General features: G+C 43.3%; 2 long non-coding RNA genes across 2 annotated transcripts; both read left to right on the top strand.

Moving 5' to 3' along the window:
• Positions 1-8,576: 8,576 nt before the first annotated feature.
• On the top strand, positions 8,577-9,797 carry LOC119273673. Its single transcript, XR_005134941.1, has 3 exons — positions 8,577-8,913; positions 9,013-9,162; positions 9,245-9,797. It is a non-coding gene; the product is annotated as an uncharacterized LOC119273673 (long non-coding RNA).
• A 1,952-nt stretch (positions 9,798-11,749) lies between these two features.
• LOC119273672 lies at positions 11,750-13,759 on the top strand. The gene is made up of 3 exons (XR_005134940.1): positions 11,750-12,386; positions 13,293-13,422; positions 13,566-13,759. It is a non-coding gene; the product is annotated as an uncharacterized LOC119273672 (long non-coding RNA).
• The last annotated feature ends 61 nt before the right edge of the window (positions 13,760-13,820 follow it).

Genomic DNA, 13,820 nt, shown 5'->3' with positions numbered 1-13,820 from the left:
CATTTTTTCAAATTTGAAAACACTTTTTTTGTTTTTTGTTTTCTTTGTTTCTTTATTTATTTTATTTTGTTTCTACTTACAACAAAATACTTATTGTTGCTATTTTTATTTTTTCCAGTTTTTTTGTTTTGTTTTCTGCATTATTTATTTCCTTTTGTTTTTGCTTTATTTTTAATTCTTTTTGATTTTTGGTCAGCAAAATTATAAACTTTCTGTTAGTGCCATTAGTTTTAGAAAAATTATAAACTTTCTGTTAGTGCCATTAGTTTTCAAATTTGAATAGTTAAAATTTGAATTCTTTGAAAATTGTTTGAATCACAAGTTTGTGATTAACTTACTAAAAAATGAGAATAGATGAAAGTTGAAAGTTTCTGTTAGTGCCATTAGTTTTAGAAAGTTGAAAGTTGAAAGTTAAAAGTTGGCATGGGCCAGGGACTAATGGTCATGGTATTACGAGGGCCGAACCATAAGACATGAAAGCATTTCAAATGAACTCTGAAAAAGTTGAAAGTTGGGATGGTATCATAATTTCACCCACATAGCATGTGCATATATTAAACGGACAATGGTAGCATGTTCGTGTGTTGCAAAGTTGCGGGAGAAAGTCTTCACTTTTTCTTCGCTTGTGTCATTTGCTTATTGCGCCGTAACCATGGATAATCTTCATTGTTTATCAGGATGCTTGGGTCAGCCTTGACATTGAAGGGAGGAATTTCATGAAACTTTTCATAATCTTCAGACATGTCTGTCTTGCCGTCCACTCCCAGGATGTCCCTTTTTCCTAAAAGAACTATGTGGCGTTTTGGCTCATCGTATGATGTATTCGCTTCCTTATCTTTTCTTTTTCTCGGTTTGGTAGACATGTCCTTCACATAGATAACCTGTGCCACATCATTGGCTAGGACGAACGGTTCGTCAGTGTACCCAAGATTTTTCAGATCCACTGTTGTCATTCCGTACTGTGGGTCTACCTGTACCCCACCGCCTAACAGATTGACCCATTTGCACTTAAACAAAGGGACCTTAAAATTAGGTCCGTAGTCAAGTTCCCATATGTCCACTATGTAACCATAATATGTATCCTTTCCGCTCTCGGTTGCTGCATCAAAGCGGACACCGCTGTTTTGGTTGGTGCTCTTTTGATCTTGGGCGATCATGTAAAATGTATTTCCATTTATCTCGTATCCTTTGTAAGTCAATACAGTCAAAGATGGTCCCCTGGACAACAAGTACAACTCATCACAAACAGTGTTGTCACCTCTGAGACGTGTTTCCAACCAACTGCTAAAAGTCCTGATGTGTTCACATGTAATCCAGTCGTCGCACTGCTCCGGGTGTTTGGAGCGCAGACTGTTCTTGTGTTCATCGACATACGGGGTCACCAAGGTAGAGTTCTGTATAACTATGTAGAGTGCTTGAGACCAAGAATATCCGTCCCTGCATATTATTGAGTCTCTTCCAAGAGTGCCTTTTCCAGTCAGTCTCCCCTCATACCGTGATTTAGGGAGACCTATCTTGTTAAGGCCAGGAATGAAGTCAACACAAAACCCGATAACATCCTCTGTTTGATGGCCCATGGAGATGCTTCCTTCTGGCCTAGCGCGATTACAGACATATTTCTTTAGGACTCCCATGAACCTCTCAAAGGGGAACATATTGTGTAGAAATACGGGCCCCAGGATGACAATCTCGTCGACTAGATGAACTAGGACGTGCGTCATGATATTGAAGAAGGATGGTGGGAACACCAGCTCGAAACTGACAAGACATTGCGCCACATCACTCCTTAGCCTTGGTACGATTTCTGGATCGATCACCTTCTGAGAGATTGCATTGAGGAATGCACATAGCTTCACAATGGCTAATCGGACGTTTTTTGGTAGAAGCCCCCTCAATGCAACCGGAAGCAGTTGCGTCATAATCACGTGGCAGTCATGAGACTTTAGGTTCTGAAACTTTTTCTCTGGCATATTTATTATTCCCTTTATATTCGACGAGAAGCCAGTCGTGACCTTCATACTGAGCAGGCATTCAAAGAAGATTTCTTTCTCTTCTTTCGTAAGAGCGTAGCTGGCAGGACCTTTATACTGCTTCGGAGGCATGCCGTCTTTTTCGTGCAAAAATTGCAGGTCCTCCCGTGCCTCGGGTGTATCTTTTGTCTTCCCATACACGCCCAAGAAGCCTAGCAGGTTCACACAAAGGTTCTTCGTCACGTGCATCACGTCGATTGAGGAGCGGACTTCTAGGTCTTTCCAGTAGGGTAGGTCCCAAAATATAGCTTTCTTCTTCCACATGGGTGCGTGTCCCTCAGTGTCATTCAGAACAGCTAGTCCACCGGGACCCTTTCCAAAGATTACGTAGTGTAAATCATTGACCATAGCAAGCACGTGATCACCGGTGCGCATGGCGGGCTTCTTCCGGTGATCTGCCTCGCCTTTGAAATGCTTGCCTTTTTTTCGACATTGATGGTTGGTCGGAAGAAATCGACGATGGCCCAGGTACACATTCTTCCTGCATTTGTGCAGGTATATACTTTCAGTGTCATCTAAACAGTGCGTGCATGCATGGTATCCTTTGTTTGTCTGTCCTGAAAGGTTACTGAGAGCGGGCCAATCGTTGATGGTCACGAACAGCAACGCCTTAAGGTTAAATTCCTCCTGTCTGTGCTCATCCCATGTACGTACACCGTTTCCATTCCAAAGCTGTAAAAGTTCTTCAACTAATGGCTTTAGGTACACATCAATGTCGTTGCCGGGTTGCTTAGGACCTTGGATGAGAACTGGCATCATAATGAACTTCCGCTTCATGCACATCCAAGGAGGAAGGTTATACATACATAGAGTCATGGGCCAGGTGCTGTGATTGCTGCTCTGCTCCCCGAAAGGATTAATGCCATCCGCGCTTAAAGCAAACCATACATTCCTTGGGTCCTTTGCAAACTCATCCCGGTACTTTCTTTCGATTTTTTTCCACTGCAACCCGTCAGCGGGTGCTCTCAACTTCCCATCTTTCTTTTGGTTCTCACTGTGCCATCGCATCAACTCGGCATGCTCTTCGTTTTTGAACAGACGTTTCAACCGTGGTATTATAGGAGCATACCACATCACCTTCGCAGGAACCCTCTTCCTGGGGGGCTCGCCGTCAACATCACCAGGGTCATCTCGTCTGATCTTATACCGCAATGCACCGCATACCGGGCATGCGTTCAGATCCTTGTATGCACCGCGGTAGAGGATGCAGTCATTAGGGCATGCATGTATCTTCTCCACCTCCAATCCTAGAGGGCATACGACCTTCTTTGCTGTGTATGTACTGTCGGGCAATTCGTTATCCTTTGGAAGCTTCTTCTTCAATATTTTCAGTAGCTTCTCAAATCCTTTGTCAGTCACAGCATTCTCTGCCTTCCACTGCAGCAATTCCAGTACGGTACCGAGCTTTGTGTTGCCATCTTCGCAATTGGGGTATAACCCTTTTTTGTGATCCTCTAACATGCGATCGAACTTCAGCTTCTCCTTTTGACTAATGCATTGCGTCCTTGCATCAACAATGACCCGGCGGAGATCATCATCATCGGGCACATCGTCTGGTTCCTCTTGATCTTCAGCAGCTTCACCCATTGCAACATCATTGGGCACATCGTCTGGTTCCTCTTGATCTTCACCAGCTCCCCCCGTTGCAGCATCACCGTATTCAGGGGGCACATAGTTGTCATCGTACTCTTCTTCTTCGTCGTCTTCCATCATAACCCCTATTTCTCCGTGCCTCGTCCAAACATTATAGTGTGGCATGAAACCCTTGTAAAGCAGGTGGGAGTGAAGGATTTTCCGGTTAGAGTAAGACCTCGTATTCCCACATTCAGTGCATGGACAACACATAAAACCATTCTGCTTGTTTGCCTCAGCCGCATCGAGGAACTCATGCATGCCCTTAATGTACTCACGGGTGTGCCTGTCACCGTACATCCATTGCCGGTTCATCTGCGTGCATTATATATAATTAAGTGTCCAAATTAATAGAAGTTCATCATCACATTAAAACCAAAGTGCATACATAGTTCTCATCTAACAACATATAGCTCTCCAGAGCATCTAATTAATTAAACCATACATTGAAACTATGTAAAACATTTCAATGCGAAAACAAATGCGATCATAATCGTAACCAAGGTAACAATTGATCCAATGGCATAATAATACCAAGCCTCGGTATGAATGGCATATTTTCTAATCTTTCTAATCTTCAAGCGCATTGCATCCATCTTGATCTTGTGATCATCGACGACATCCGCAACATGCAACTCCAATATCATCTTCTCCTCCTCATTTTTTTTATTTTTTTCTTCAACAAATTGTTTTCTTCTTCAACTAAATTTAACCTCTCGACAATAGGGTCGGTTGGCATTTCCGATTCACATACATCCTAGATAAATAAAATCTATGTCACGTTGGTCGGCATAATTTTCATAAACAATAAATGAACCAATAGTTATAAATATAATATACATACCACATCCGAATCATAGACAGGACGAGGGCCGACGGGGGCGGATACCAAAACCATCGCACTATATAAGATGCAATAATAAATGTAAGAAAATGATACAAGTATCTATCTAAACATACAAGTAAGAATATTTTTCCTTTCAGAAAGAAGATAAGAACAAGAGGCTCACCACGGTGGTGTCGGTGATGAGATCGGCGCGGGTGATCGACGGCGGTGAAGACGGGGACGGGGCGTGACGGACCGCTAAATCTAGACAAATCTCGAGGAAAATGGAGCTTGGAGGTCGAGCGCTTCGAGAGGAGAAAACTTAAGTAGTGTGGCTCGGGCATTCCATCGAACACCTCATGTGCATAGTAGGTGAGCTAGAGCACCACAAAGCCCTCTCCCCCTCGGCCAGAAAAAACAGAGCACTGTGCTCTGCTCTTGCGCGAGGGGCTATATATAGGCACCTCATTGGTCCCGGTTGGTGGCATGAACCGGGACAAAAGGGGAGCCTTTGGTCCCGATTTAAGCCACCAACCGGGACCAATGGTGGTGGGCCAGGAGCGAGGCCCATTGGTCCCGGTTCATCCCACCAACCGGGACCAAACCGGTTCTAGACTGAACCGGGACTAATGGGCTGAGCCGGCCTGGAGCATAGCCCTGTTTTCTACTAGTGATCTCATGTTAGCACTGAAAATGCATGACACTGAAATGAACAGAGCAGTGACAGGGAAATAGAAAATAATGGGAGTTTCTCCAAGAAAGGAAAACAGAATTAGAATATAAATTCTCAATGTTTGTGTCAGTTTTCAAGGTTCTACTATTATACTTCCTCCGTTCCAAATTACTCGTCACAGAAATGGATGTATCTAGAACTAAAATACATTTAGATACATCCATTTCTATGACGAGTAATTCGGAACGGAGGGAGTAGATGACAATACGTCACTGTTGGAACAAGAAGTTTGTGTCAGTTTTGAAGGTTCTACTACTCCCTCCGTTCCTAAATATAAGTCTTTCTAGAGATTGCACTATAAAGACTACATTCGGATGTATATAGATGTTTTTTAAAATATAGGTTTATTTATTTTGCTTTGTATATAGTCTATAGAGAAATTTCTTAAAGGACTTATATTTAGAAACGAAGGGAGTATTATATATGACAATACGTCACTGTTGGAACAAAAGAAAACCGAACAGCTCAGTTTACTTCAGTTACCTCGCCGCCCTGTAATCTTTGGACCCTCTCTGCTTCTTCTCTGATACAAACAAGGTTGGTTTGGATCTCTTTGCAGATCCTTCCTTCCAATAGCCGGAGTGGAACCCAGAGCTTAGGCTCCAGCTCCACCACATAAGAAAGCATCGAATTTCCTGGCCCATCGAAACTTCCCAACCTTCGTCAGTAGTAGCATCAACCTACACGGGATCGAAGTACGAACCAGATTACCAAGATGAGTCCAGTCAATCGTCTTGGTTTTGAGTCAGTGGCATACATGTATGTGTTGTTCTCGCTGACAATCATCGTGCCAGACTAACATGTACTCCCTCCATTTATTTGTACTCTGCATATAGGATTCGTCTTAAGCCAAACTACTTTGACCAAAGTTATATTAAAAAATATCAATATCTACAATACTGAAGATATATAATATGAAAATTAATATCATGATGCATTTATAATGATATTGGTTTGAATGTTGATTTTATCTATAAACTTGGTTAAACTTTATAAAGTTTGACCAAAGACAAATCTTATATGCGGAGTAAAAAGAAACGTAGAGAGTAAAAAGAAACGTAGGGAGTACACAGAACATCACGCTTTCATTTTGTGCAGGTTATTTTCCGAGCCACGACATTGATCCGTTCGTGGTCGCTACTCACTCCGATGGAGGTTAGGGAGCATTTGGTTACTGGATCTATCCGCTGGGAGATGGTAACTCGGGATATCTTCAACCGGTTTGGATGGCGGTCATGTTTTTTTTAGAAAAGGAGGATGGCCCCCGGCCTCTGCATCTGGAAGGTGCATACGGCCACTTTATTGATTATTCTCGAGGACCTTACAAAGTATTACAACAATATGCCTGAATCCACCATCTTGGCAACATATGCCGCTACTCCTATCCAAAATGATGAAGGGGTGCTAGCTGGGCCACTACCCAAACCACTCACCTAAGCCTAACATCAAAAGCCGGAAGCCGAAACTCATTCGGAGGCCCCAACCGAGCCACATACCGGGTCTGGGGCACAATCCGGTCAGACGCACTCGTGTGTCGTCGTCGCCATCTTCCACAAGTCTTCAGATCATATTGAGGCTTCTACCTTGTCTGGCCACTCAGCCATCGACGTCACCATGGCGCCAGACAGCAACCTCCTCCTGCGTGACCCCATCTCCGCACATCAGACGCCGAGTCTCCACAGCGCCATGCCATCGATCTCCGCCTCCATCAAAGTGTGAGATGAAACACCGCTCCACCATCCCTCCAGCCAGCACTTGCTCCAAGACGATGCCCCAGAAGGGTAAGCGATAGAACACCATTATCATCCGATCCGGAAGACCCAGATCTGGGGTTTCCCCCTGAGCACCCCGAACCTGATGGCGCAGACTGCCGACGATGCCTCGACCATCGGCAGTAGCTCCACCAGACGAGCGTCGCCTACGTCGCCGCAGCCTCCAAGATGAAGCTGACCAGAATGCATGTGTCGACACCGAACCGCCGCCACTTCTACCGCCACTTGAGCAGCCCCCGAGCAACGCCTTCAGGAAGGAGCACGGCACCGTGGTGTCGTCGTCGCTTGGAACAAGGGGTTCTGAGGTTTTCACCTGAGCTCCTGGAAGGGGTGGAAGGAAGGAGGTCCTCTCCGAAGCCTCCAACGAGGGAAGCAACACCCAAAGGCACTGCCATCGGATGGCGGTCATGTAATAGGATAGGCAATTAGTTTACCTATCTCTTTTTAGCCAGCCGGTTGTGGCTTCCCTTATTTGGCTAGTTTGTCTTTCTAGCCTATTTGGCTCTGAGTGAGCTTTTTTTCAGTTGGAGACTTTGAGACCTTGTTGGAACCTTATTTATTTGTTTTAATAAGATGGCCGTATGCATTATTCTGATGCAGAGGCTGGGGTGACCCCATTTTCGAAAAAAAAGGGAGTACACAGTTATTATTCTTGTAGTGTGCCTTTTGCCTTATTCCTTAAGCTCGAATATCTTAGCGTGGAGTCACTCATATACTGTTCTGTTCGCATTTTCCCATATCACTACCTCGTGACCTTTCCATTGCTTATAGATAAGCAAAAGCGCTCCATCAGTGGTAAATCCTGCCTTGGACAAAAGGTGTACCAAACGCCATTACAAAACTGGCATCTTTGTGAGAAATACAGTTACAACTTGTAGCTGGCTTCGTAACTCTCCTATGAAAATAGCTAGCTTAGTTGAAAACGAATGTAATCATCATGATTGATTAATGAAAGTTCCTTTCCCACAAAACAAAACTTGATGATATTCATAATGAACTTCTACATAAAAAACACACGCAATCAAATATTGTCTCGATGTGGAGCTAGTATCTCTTTCCACATCCATCTGCCGCCTTGCCGTGGCCACAAGTCTTCCCGCCGCCTCTTCTGCCGCATCACCCTTTTCTTCTTGGATCTCCCTTTCTACTTGGAGATGAGAGGGAAATGCCGAAGTTGCTAATCTACTACTACTATAAAGAGAAGAGAAGGGCAGATTCAAACAATCACATCCATTCATCATCAAAATCTAATGGCCCTTAATCTTTCTGTGTTTAACGCTATCAACCACGCATTAAGCCACAATCGATCGATCGCTAATTTACCCCGCAGTAAAAAAACAAAACCGCCCGCACGACCTCCTCCTTCTCCTCCCGCACGACCTCCTCCTCCTCCCGCGCGGTTTGCCTTCCGCAGCGGCGCCCTTCGCCGCAGCCTCGTGCCGAGCCACAGCAAGCCGCGCCCTTCACCGCCGCCTCGCGCCGCCGGAGCCACAGGTCGCCGGGAGCCTCCCAGCAGCTGGAGCCCGCCCCCGCCGCGGTTCGCCGCCTCCGGAGCCGCAGCTTGGCCGCCGCCACTACGCCTCCACCACGCCGCCACTCCGCCGGAGTCGCCAGTAAGTTTCTATTACTGAACTCATCTATACTGAGACCAAGCAAACCAATTTTGTAGCCGTGGGAGCCACCCGTCGCGCCTTCCGCCGCGGGAGCCGCCGTGCCCTTCGCCGCGGGGGAGCCGCCGCGTGAACCGCCCGCCACGCCCTTCGCTGCCCGAGCCGCTCAGCTTGGCCTCCGCCGCAGGGACAGCTTGCCCTCATGCCACCCAACACGGTCTGCAGTCCGTCACAACCCGATAACTCACGCCATACACTACAGGGTGGTCACCAACATGAATCTGAGGCGCTGCCATTATGCGCGGTTATGGTGAGATTGAAACTGCAGAATACTTATACTTCTAGCTATACCGTGTCTCATTTTCTTCTAAGCTTCATATTCATTGATTGATATGATTTTTTATGTTAGGATAAACGGCGACTGTTTTGGATAATCTGGTCTAAGAGCTTCTTGAGAAAAAAAATCATAATCACGCAGTTTGGCAACAACAATGCTGAGATTAAGTTCAGCAAGGGAGCTGAACAACCTTTTACAGTGTCCACTCTCACAAATACTCTGGTTGGTAGTTGTTTGCCCACTCCTGATCGAGATGAATTATGGATGTCTGTTGTTCCACTGATAGATTGGTTTGATTTTTCAGGCCTGGTAAACAACAAGGTAGCCAGCTGTTAATAAAGACAAGCCCATGAGGAGAAATGGATATAATGTTAACTCATGTTCAACTGTTTTGCCTTTTCCCCTGAAGCTTTGCAACTGCGAGGCTCCAGTTTCTGTTGATCTTAATGTAAGACCAGGAGATGAAGTGATGGAGATGAATTTAGCATTTTAACAAATCAAGCGGTCAAGCCACCAAATCATGATCCTGTAATGTTGCAGTACAACTTCGAAAGGATGAGATACTTTTGGTTGCATGCTTAACGACAACTATTTGGTACCACTCAAACTGGACACCGAAGCAATTTTGAACTCATGTCAAACATGTTTGTTGTTTCCTGCAATTTTTTCCTTTTATTTCTGCACGAACTCCTCAGTATGTACTTCCTGTTGCTATATAGTTTTTCCATATGCAATCTGTGGACCATCACACTCTGAAGTACAGTCGATGGCTCTATATTTTTTAACTTGTCAGCTACCTTTAAAGCAAATGTGACGATGAAAACTTAGCATCAATGCACTTTTCTATATATTATGTTCTGACTACCCTACTCAATTGCTAAGCCAGCGAGGATAAAAGCTTGCCTTGCCTTTTGCCTTTTTGTGTGTGCTGGTAAGAACCCGGTTGTTATCCTCTTCTCATGGCCTTGTTAAGTACAGTCTTTGTTTAAAAAGCCACATATATATTATGATTCATAATAGCATTGCAGCCTTGTAGGCAAAGGTTTGGAACACGCGGCGATCAAAATTTATACAACAGCTTTCAGTATAGTATTCTGAGGAATACTAAATGGTCTAACGTGGTGACCTCAGATTCGTTTGTTGTTTCATATGCTGTAGTTTTTTGCTTCACATGGAAAAGGGGATAAGTTTGGTGGGCTTTGTATATTTCTCATCACTTTGTGTTGAATTTTTTGCAGTCCTTATTTGCCAGCGTTAAGGTCAATCGTAGTGCTAGCGCTTAGTGCTCTCTGTTCAATTCTGGGGTGGCACGTGGCAGACCAAGCATTGACAGAGCTTGTCATTTTATGAATCTCAGGTAATATGATTCTTCTATGTAGCGATGCATCGGCTTTTAGTAATCTTCAAAGTGAATGATAATTTATTGTTTTATTTCCAAGAATGGGAATTTTAGTTGCAAATGATTTTTACTAAATATTTAAACTTGTTCGCAAGTACATGTTTATCTTAGTTTACAAGTAAACAAGCAAAACTGTTTTTTTAGAAATAAACCTTTTCCTCTTATTTTTGACACGATCTCTGTTGATGCAGGCTGTCATTTTACTAATTTGAAAAGGTTGGCCACTGAGAACTTCATTTATGCACACAGACCATCCGTGGATTAGATAGGATGTACGATGCAGTGGCTACATCGACCGCCCCGAGCTTGCCGATGACTCCGGCCGGGCAGATGATGCCTTTGTGCGACATTGCACCGATGTCGTACACACACTCCAAAACTGACATAATAATTTGACCATGTGTGCATTTTCAATCTCTAAATCTCTGATTGTTGATGATGTGCAGGATGGTTGAAAGAACAAAAATGCCTGACTGTTTAGTACTGCTCAAATTTGGGCAAATAGTGTAGACCTGCACACCCTTTGAATGGCACAGAGAAAACATATAGAAGTTTATGGTCGTATATGAGTTATATTACTGTGAGCAATTGAAGATTTGACCATTTCTATCAGTTATGGGTTAGTGAGGACGAATTGAGGCATAAATCCAGATGATTTTTAGTTGTAAGTAGCCAAGTAGGTTTAAGTCACCCGACTGTACGGGGCAACTGTTATACTAACCCTCTGCATGTTTATGAAGATTGAGGACACTTTACTTTTGTTGCGGTCATGAAGTGTCAAATGTTGCATGCTGAAGCCTTTTTCTGTCTAATAGAATTAATGCACCTCCCATGTTCTATTAAGAGGAAAAACGTAAGTAATGGCAGCGCCCTTTCGTGGATGAAATATTTACGCAGTCAATCCTACATTGATAGCAATGTTTTAAACTGTGTTAAAAAAATCAATGTTTTAAACTATATCTAAGATATGCTTGCTACTGTATGTATAATTTAGCAAGCGGTTAAATATGTGCAAAGAGCTTTCCTAGGTTTTGTCTGGTGAAGAATTGACAAGAATGCACTAGATTTGGTTTGCAAGTTCTGTACACATTGTTTTCATCACCTTGTTGTAGCGGCGATATTTGTGTGGTGGCATGTAGTCAAAACAGAGGAAAGACTTTGCAGGAGATAGAAAATGAAGGTACCCTCTGCTCTTTCCTTTGACAAACCATTCCAGATGATGATCATGTCATATTTTTTTTTGATAATCAAAGTGAATTTCTTTGAAATTATGTGTTTGTGGCAACGGCATTATGAGACGGAGGGAGTAACACATAAGGGGGCATGGAGAAGGAAATACAAATTCTGCTCGTCTCCAATTGTGTTTTGGGCATGTCGTTTTGTATTGAACACAAATATATAATCAGTTGTTTTTTCAATGTTTATCTTTCACCATGTTATTTTTGCATTTTCACATGAAAACTTTTGGGTGAGGAAACTAGAAACAGAGATTTTTCAGTTCGAAGGCAATGGTATAACAACCGTGTGTTTTCAGATTTTTCAAATGAATTTCACACTATCGCTGGAGCATCTTCAGTAAAATGCAGCCCTGTTCATTTATCTTGACCATTAGAAGTTGAATACTCCTTCGGGTGAAATATTGATGTCACCTACTTATGGTGTGTGTCCTATGTTCTGCTCTCACTATACAACAATAAGAATATTATTCAAATGGTTCACCACGGTTTCCTATATTTCAATGCCTGCAGGTTTTCCATCGGGAGAACAAGTTTCTAGATACCTACAATATGAATACTGATTGTCTTGTTCTCTGTTTTTATTGACATTTTCAATTATGCAATATGAGTTTTTTTTGCGGGTAATTGTGCGATATGAGTTGATATGAATAAAATAGCACAAGTATTATTGTTGACTAATTATTAAAGTACCTCCCTTCCAAGGAGCCCTTGAACAAAGAACAAGGGAATTTCAGAGTCCTGGTTTCACTACCTCCGAGGATGTGGGAGCCGCCACCAGCATTGCTTCATTCTAGAACTAAAGGTCCAAGGTATATGTTCTCGCTCCCTAATAGTTGTCGTTTGCATATCGTGAGTATAGTTTCCAGTAAGATTGGCAGAAAAAGATTATTGTTTGCAGTATTTTTTTGAAGGAAGAGCTCCCTCTAGGGACATTTCTTGTGAGCAACATCTTACATTTCAGATTGTTATGTAAATACATGTCACTGCTAAAAACATGATTGAATGGTCAAGGAACATCACAATAGTTCATACAAGAAATTGAGAAGGATCTAGAAGAAATGGTTTTCCTAGCTAAGAAGTGCGCTTTCTGGTTTGATTTCTAAAAATACGTTGGAAGATAGCATCGTTCGTGTATCCCTTCTGGCGAATGAGACCGATAGTGGGTCTCAATGTCCATTTGTGTGGACTCATACTTGAGTCTTGGGTTGCTTTAATACCAGTACCATTATCTGATGAGATGAGGCAACCATGTATTTGCTAGCATGATGACTTCAGCCTACCGGTAGCATTATGTGATGAAATGAGAAGGCGACCATGTATTTTCCAGCATGATGACTTGAGCCGCAACATCAGTGCTGAGTAGCCGAAGAAGTAACTGCATGCACTTCTATTGTAGATTAGTGTTGGCCTGCTTGACAGTGAATATAAATTAAGACCCATAGAGAGGGATTGGTCATAATAAGCATCTATGTACATTGCACTTATAGTCCTCCGTCGAGTCACATGAGAGGGGTATGCTGTTTTATACCATGTAGACTGATGAATGTAAATCTAGACTGCTACTTTTGGTTCCAAAGGATTAACAAGAAAAACTCATTTGTTTATACAACCTTGTAGTTATAAGTTTACTTTGCAAATTTTATCACACTAGCAATGTCGTGTGCAGAGATATTTTGTTTCAGCAAACTTGATCATGTGGACATTGTTGTGTGCAGATATCACAGACTTCAGTGGCTATAAGAACAACTATATCTCTATTTCCACTAGCGGGTAAATGCAACCTGAATGAAGAACGCAAGCTCTACTTCCTCAAGCTATATGCTAGGTTGCATATATAGAACAAAGGTGAGGTCCTTATCCTTGCTGGTTTGGCACGGCCGCATCCCCATGGCCAATAAGCTGCTGCGCTACAGATGGACAGGCAGTGAGATTTGACTGGCGTGTGGCTCTTGCCAAGAGATGACAGATCACATGTTCTTTTCTTGCAGCTTTGCGAGGCAGGTATGGCCAACAGTGGCCTTTTGGTCGTGATACCAGGTGTTGTCTCCCCCAGTTCCTAGAACATCACTCCCATCTACGACTGGTGGATGGAGATCGGGTTCCAAAGGAGGAGAAAGGGCATTTTCGTGGGGTCACCTCGTACTTCACTTGGCGAATTTGAAAAGAATGGAACAGTCATATTCTTTTTGCACGACTACAGGGGAGTCAAGATCAGAGAGTTAGTGAGGATGAGGGAACATGCC

Source organism: Triticum dicoccoides, chromosome 3A (assembly GCF_002162155.2).
Source record: "Triticum dicoccoides isolate Atlit2015 ecotype Zavitan chromosome 3A, WEW_v2.0, whole genome shotgun sequence".
Taxonomy (NCBI): Eukaryota; Viridiplantae; Streptophyta; class Magnoliopsida; order Poales; family Poaceae; genus Triticum; species Triticum dicoccoides.
This window is presented reverse-complemented; position numbering and strand designations above follow the sequence as displayed.